We start from the raw sequence: 6,740 nt of genomic DNA, 5'->3' as shown, positions 1-6,740 counted from the left end.
ACTTCCTAGTTGTCACACCCTCATAGATAGGAACCCAACCAATTCATTAGAAAAACAATATTGTGCCCAACCCAAAGTATCGCTTTCTCTGAAATTGCTTTGTCCATGCCTTATCGCAACCATAGGATTGCCTCTTGCAAGTCCTATTCTAAAATTCTCCTGAAACACTTCATCCTTGGGACACCTGGAATTCATTTGACACTCCTTGGCACACACTCTTATTCTTCATTTCAAGAATTTTGACCTAGTTCTCCCTTGTGTTCCCATGGCACTCCCTAACACTCCTCAGCATCCTTTGACATTGTCTACCATTTGTTAGAACTCCTTTTCATTCCTTGGCATGCCCTAGTAATCCTTAGTTATCATGCCCTCACAACTACCTTTACTTTTTTTAAGACTTGGAAACCCAACCAAGTCTTGCGTCGACTACAACAAGTTAACCAAGTTATAGTTACAACAACTAGACTATGCCTTGTTCACCTAAGAACTACCTATAAGACATATTAGGCTACTCATGTCCAATCTCAACTCATCCCACTTAACAAGTTACCAAGTCAAGGCTCACGTCCAACCATGGCCATAAAACAACTAAGAAACATAGTTTACATCTTGACATGCCATAACACCTGGCACAACTAACAATCCCTTAGAACTATGTGGCATGTGTTAGCATCCCCTACACTTCTTGGAATTATTTGAACTCCCTAGCACACCTTAGCACTCCCTGACATTCCCTGGCACTCTATCATGCCTTGGCATTGCCTAGAATATAACCTTGTCACTCCCTCCTTAGAACATTTGGAACTCACTGACTCTCCCTATCACACACTCTTATCTATTCATTTCCATGCATTTTGAACTAGTTCTCCCTTGTGTTTATATGACACTACCTAACATTCATTGGCACGCATTGACACACCTTGGAACCTGACACATCTTGGCATGTTTCCCTAGCACTCTAACATTCCTTGTAACTACCTAACATATCTTTTCACTCCCTCCTTGCCACACCTAGAACTCACTAACACTCCCTGTCACACAATCTTATTCATTCATTTCCATGTATTTGAAACTAATGATCCCTTTTGTTTCCTTGTCACTCCATAACACTCCCTGGCATGCATTGGCACACCTTAGCACCTTACACATCTTGCCACATTTCCCTAGCTTCTAGCATGCCTTATCACTGCCTACCATACCTTTCTATTCCCTCAACACACTTGTAACTCATTGGCACTTCCTGTCACAAACTCTTATTTGTTCATTTACATGCATTAATTTTACCTAGTGACCTCTTGTGTTTCCATGGCCCTCCCTAAAACCTCCTAGCACATGTTGACACACCCTCACACCTGGCACATCTTGGCTACATGTCACCCTAGAAATCTATCATGACTTAGCATAGCCTAGCATACCATGTCACTCTCTCCATAACACACTTGGAACTCACTGGCACTCCCTATCACACACTCTTATTCATTCATTTCCATGCATTTTGACCTAGTTCTCCCTTATGTTTCCCTGACACTCCCTAACACTCCTTAACATGCATTGTCACACCTTAGCGCTTGGCACATCTTGTTATGCTTCCCTAACACTCTAACATTCCATGGCACTACATAGCATACCTTGTCACTCCCTCCTTAGCACACCTAGAACTCACTAACACTTCATTTCCATGCATTTGAAACTTATGTTCCCTTGTGTTTCCTTGGCACTTGGCCTTAACTCTCCCTAACATGCATTCATACCACACCCTAGCACCTGACACATCTTGGCATGCCTTAGCAGTTGGCTTGTCTTAGCATGCCTAACATGCCTTGGAATTGTCTAGCATGTGTTAGTACTTCCTGGCATTCCCTATCACACCTTGGCACTCCCTAATTATTATGCCCTCATAGATAGATTTACTATTTTTGCGACTCGGGAACCGAGCCAAGTCATCGGTAAAATAATGTTATGCCCAACCCAAAGTCTCCCTTTGTCTGAAACTGCTTTGACCAACCCCTTATAATTATAACCATAGGATTTCCTTCGACAGTTCCTATTTTGACCTTCTCCTAACACACTTTGTCCTTGAGACACCTGGAACTCATTAACACTTCTTGGCACACACATTTGCTTGTTCATTTCGGTGTATTTTGACCTAGTTCTCCCTTGGGATGCCCTAACACTCCCTAACATTCCTCAACATGCTTTGGAAATTTTCAACATATGTTAGCATGCATTTTCATTCCTTGGCATGCCTTGACACTCCTTATCTATAACGCCCTTTAGTTTTTTTGCAACTTGGGAACCCAACCAAGTCTTGCCTCAACTATAACAACTTGACCAAGTTATAATTACTAAACCTATATTATGCCTTATTCACCTAAGAACTGACTATAACTCATCTTAGGATACTCATGTATAATTTCAACCATCCAACTTAACAAGTTACAAGCTACCATGTCAAGGCTCACGTCCAACCGTGGCCATAAAACAACTGAGAAACATAGTTTACATCTTGACATGACATAACACTTGACACATCTAACAATCCCTTGGCACTATGTGGCACATTTTAGCAACCCCTATATTCCTTGGCATGCTTTGGCACTCCCTAGCACTACCTGACATGCCCTGGAAATCTAGCATGCCTTGGCACTACATAGCATATAACCTTGTCACTCCCTCCTTAACACACCTAAAACTTACTGACACTCCCTATCACATGTAGATTTTCCTGTAGATTCACAACTCATCTAATGTACTAAAACACAAGACAAGAATATACTCTACTCTTTAAATTGTGGAAACCAATAGATCGATGAAAACAATAATGAACAAGAGGAAGAAAATCAATGGAACATAACACAATAATTTCTCTAGGGAAAGCCACTACTCGAGACCTCGACTATCTATTGCATTAATCAGAAATCTGAGTGATAATACAAAGCTCGTTCTCACAAGAACAATTCATGCACAAGTAAGATCAAATCTTTGCCTAACAAACTTTCTCAAGCCAATACTTAGCCAATTCTGCTACCTGCCAAGCCCCTATTTCCTTGTGCAATTACTTTTAGGATCAACCAATATTTAATGTGGGAATTCCTTCCTCAAAACTGTGAAATCCAAATTAGGTCCTTTTCTTGATTGCATGCATGAGCTCCACCTCATTTAACATATTTGAATAATTTCTATTGAAATTGTATTCTTTGTATCTATAATTATTTTGTGTTGCTTTCTATATTGAATGTAGCTCCACAACCATCTTTACTAGGCCTCCAACCTCCAAAAGAGAAACCTTTCAATCCTCTTATTCAAGAATGTTTGGATCTTGTGACTGAGCATCAAAGGTTGTGTGAATTAATGAAAGGAGAGTGGGTTAAGGGGTTGTTACCAAAAAGTAGTGTTCTTGAAGATTACACAGTACAACATATTAAAGGTAAAAACATATTTAAATGTGATTTTGAGTAATACGAGTCTGCCTTGCTGATTTTCTCAATCAAGTGGTAACTTCCAAAGTACAGTTCTAATTTGTATGGAAAAATGTGTAGAACTTGCAGAAGGAACATGTGTGCGAGTTTGACGGAAGAGGAGAATTTTATAACAAAGTAAACAAAATATGGACTCTGAAACTTCCCAAAGATTCGCAACTTCTTATGTATCTTTTATGTTCACTTTTGGAGCATCCTCAGTGGATGATGCATGTGGAAACTACTTATCCAAATACAGAGTCAAGAAATAATCCTTTATTTTTTAGTATCCTCCCACCCAAAGAATTATTTCTGGAGAAGTATGTTGTAGTTTTTCCCTCTGTTACTATTATTTTTTTGTCCTGGAGCATGTGTGCTAATAGTAGGAAAGCAGAGTCATCGTGTTTTTGCACTATACTAGGATAAAATGTTGTAGTTCTCTCTTCATGTACATTGACCAAAGCTAAATTATCTAGTTTGAATGAGATCAATTTGCTCACATATAATTGGAATAAATCCCTGTTGGATTTTGTGTATTAGAAAATATGCCCATAAAATCTCCAAAACATATAACAAGTAGACTACCACTTGTGTATATAGGGTGAACGTAAAAAAATCAACAATGATGTTAAGGTTCTTATGTAAAACTACAACACGATGATTTTAATTGAGCATCAAATGATAAATAGATGAAATTTTCATTTTTTATTTATTATTTGTATCCTTTCTACTATTAGTTAAATATAAGCATTGAATTTGACCAAAAATTCAAATTCAAGGCACCAAAGTTTATGTACATTTCTATGTATGATACGTATGAAACAAGAATATAGAATTTAATGATAAAAAATATGCATAAATATGCATAAATTTGCAGAATATGAGTGAAACAAGGAGTCTGCTCATGTAGGTTCATTCAAAGATGGCTTCCACAAAGAGAAAAAGGTGATAGGATGACTCTTCCAACACAAAGAAATATACCCATCCTCCAAATGCATCTCCCAATTTGAATCATGTTTATGAAAAATGGCTCTTGCACAATGAATTATTTTGTCACTAGGGATATGACACACAAATCCCCCTTCCCTAACTCTAGTGACCCACTTCAACTGGATCTCTTTTCCCTCCATACGAGAAGCACCATCATATCCTACATTATTAACTAACCCCATGCCAGCCTCGCCTTCAACCATGCACCCCTCCTTGCACTCTTTCCCATTCAAACATACGTTGTTGGAATCCAATAATATTCATAGATGATCTACAAAGTTCTTAAATCATTCTATGAAATCAAGAGAGAATGGTCTATATCAATATCAATGAAGAAAAATACTTGGTGATTTAGGTCCTTTATGATTTTGATGAACTTGTCCTGAGAGTGAACTTAAGTTAACTGATTGTCTTTTACTTCAATTTTGTCCGATACCTCTCCTAAGAGTTGATGAAGGTGAAATTGTGCACAGATAGATAATGCCTTGTATTCTTTGACCCCTAGGGCTTTCACTAGTAAGGGAATCTAGGGGTTGTGCAATGACATTGAATTTCATATCAAGATTCAAAGTCTTTGCATACCTCTTTAAATGGTTAGGGAAGTCATTGGAAGGAGTTCCAGCTGAAAAGGGTTCCCCAAGAGTGTCTAATATGATAGTTAGCCTTTGGAGACTAGGAGGCCCAGGTGGTCTTCTAGCCAATTCCTCCATGAATGTGGGCCATTGTATTCCATGAGAAACACCAATATCTATTACATGAAGAGATTTATTGGTCTTGTCTTCAAAGGCTTCAAGAAAATATTTATTGGCTATGGTGTACAACAACTAATACCATGGACTTACCTCATGAAACTTGATGAGAGCCCTATGAAACAACTTTCGATCTGCAGAGAGGAATTTCGAGCAAGGAAGATATCCGTTGGGATGCATGATCTCAGCAATGAAAACTCTCAGCCCATGTGCTACAAGCCTATGGTTCGCATCACCTGAGATTGATGCAAGATCATGGAAGACCCATATGAGATGTTGAATGCGAACAATGTTATTGTTGGTTATAACCACTACACAAGAGTTTAGTAGTTGTTCAACCCATATCGATTCGTTGGGAAGATTAGGTGGACTATTATGGCATCCACCTTATCTTCCTTTGTTGTTTCTATTGCTATTGTTGTTGCCTGTGGCTTCCAAATCTAATTGATTGTTTGATTCTTCACCATGAACAAAACTTAGTTTCTGGGGCCTGGGAGTGGTTTCCATGACCCAAACTCTCTCTTGTGTGGGGAGAGGATGCATTTTTTTCAAAGTCATTCCATATTTTTCCTTTAGTATATTCACCTGAGACTCTAATGATTTTTCTCTTCTTGGTTATATTGTAGAATCCTCCACATCATTTTGTATTCAACAAAGAAACAAATTAATCATTTTTGGTTTTATAAGAAAATGCACATAAGAAATCTATTTTTCAAAGTTGTGGAATGAACAACAAAATTAGTAGAAGAAATATCAATAGTGACTTCTTCTCCATCATCTACCTAGAACCATGTAATCCATAATGTAGATCTTTAAAGTGAGGGGAATTAGAAGGGAAAGGAGCAACATATCTAATTTCAAGTTATTTTGATTTACTCAAAATCAGAAAATAATCCTGGAAGATCAACATAAATATAAGAATAACAAGAGAGTAAATATACTCCAATGTTATAATTGTCTTATTCAAAGCCTCTTCCAGTGAATGACCCTCTCATATGAAAAATAGTAAAACAAATTTCATAAGTAGTTCAGAGAGTTGGTGTCTTCTCTAGTGGTCCACTTCCAGGAAAGGAAATTGTCTCCTATGCTAGAATTTGCATGGAGATGGATGTGAGTAAAGATATCCCAACTAAAATATTATAATTGTTTGCTTAAAAGCCTACTATAGAGCATGATCCTCTCATCTGAAAAATAGTAAAAGAAAATTCCTAAATAGTTTAGGGAGTTTGTATTCTTTGTACGATGGTCTTCTTTAAGGAAAGGTGATTGTCCCCCATGCTAGAATTTTCATGAAGATGGATGCGAGTAAATATCTTCCCACTAAAATGACATTAACTTTATATGAGTTTAGTTGGACCCAAAAAAGTTCTTTACTATTAAAACTTGAATTTTCAGTGAAAAAAATTTCATGAATTGGGGCATCCCCCTCCCTCCGTTCTTAATGTTCCAAATGCATGGCTACGGGAAAAAAAGGATGTTCATTGGATTGTGGTCTAATAGTTGAGATAACATGCGGTGGCATTAAAGAATCAAACTTGAACCT

The 6,740-nt window shown here is 37.7% G+C and overlaps 1 pseudogene; it reads right to left on the bottom strand.

Moving 5' to 3' along the window:
• Nucleotides 1–4,360: 4,360 nt before the first annotated feature.
• LOC149220186 (protein NODULATION SIGNALING PATHWAY 1-like) lies at nt 4,361–5,839 on the bottom strand (annotated as a pseudogene).
• Nucleotides 5,840–6,740: the final 901 nt, after the last annotated feature.

This window comes from Pinus tabuliformis, chromosome Q, assembly GCF_031772625.1.
Source record: "Pinus tabuliformis cultivar Carrire ecotype Pingquan chromosome Q, CPIR1, whole genome shotgun sequence".
Taxonomy (NCBI): Eukaryota; Viridiplantae; Streptophyta; class Pinopsida; order Pinales; family Pinaceae; genus Pinus; species Pinus tabuliformis.
Note: the sequence above shows the minus strand (reverse complement) of the source record. Positions and strands in the feature narration are given on the sequence as shown.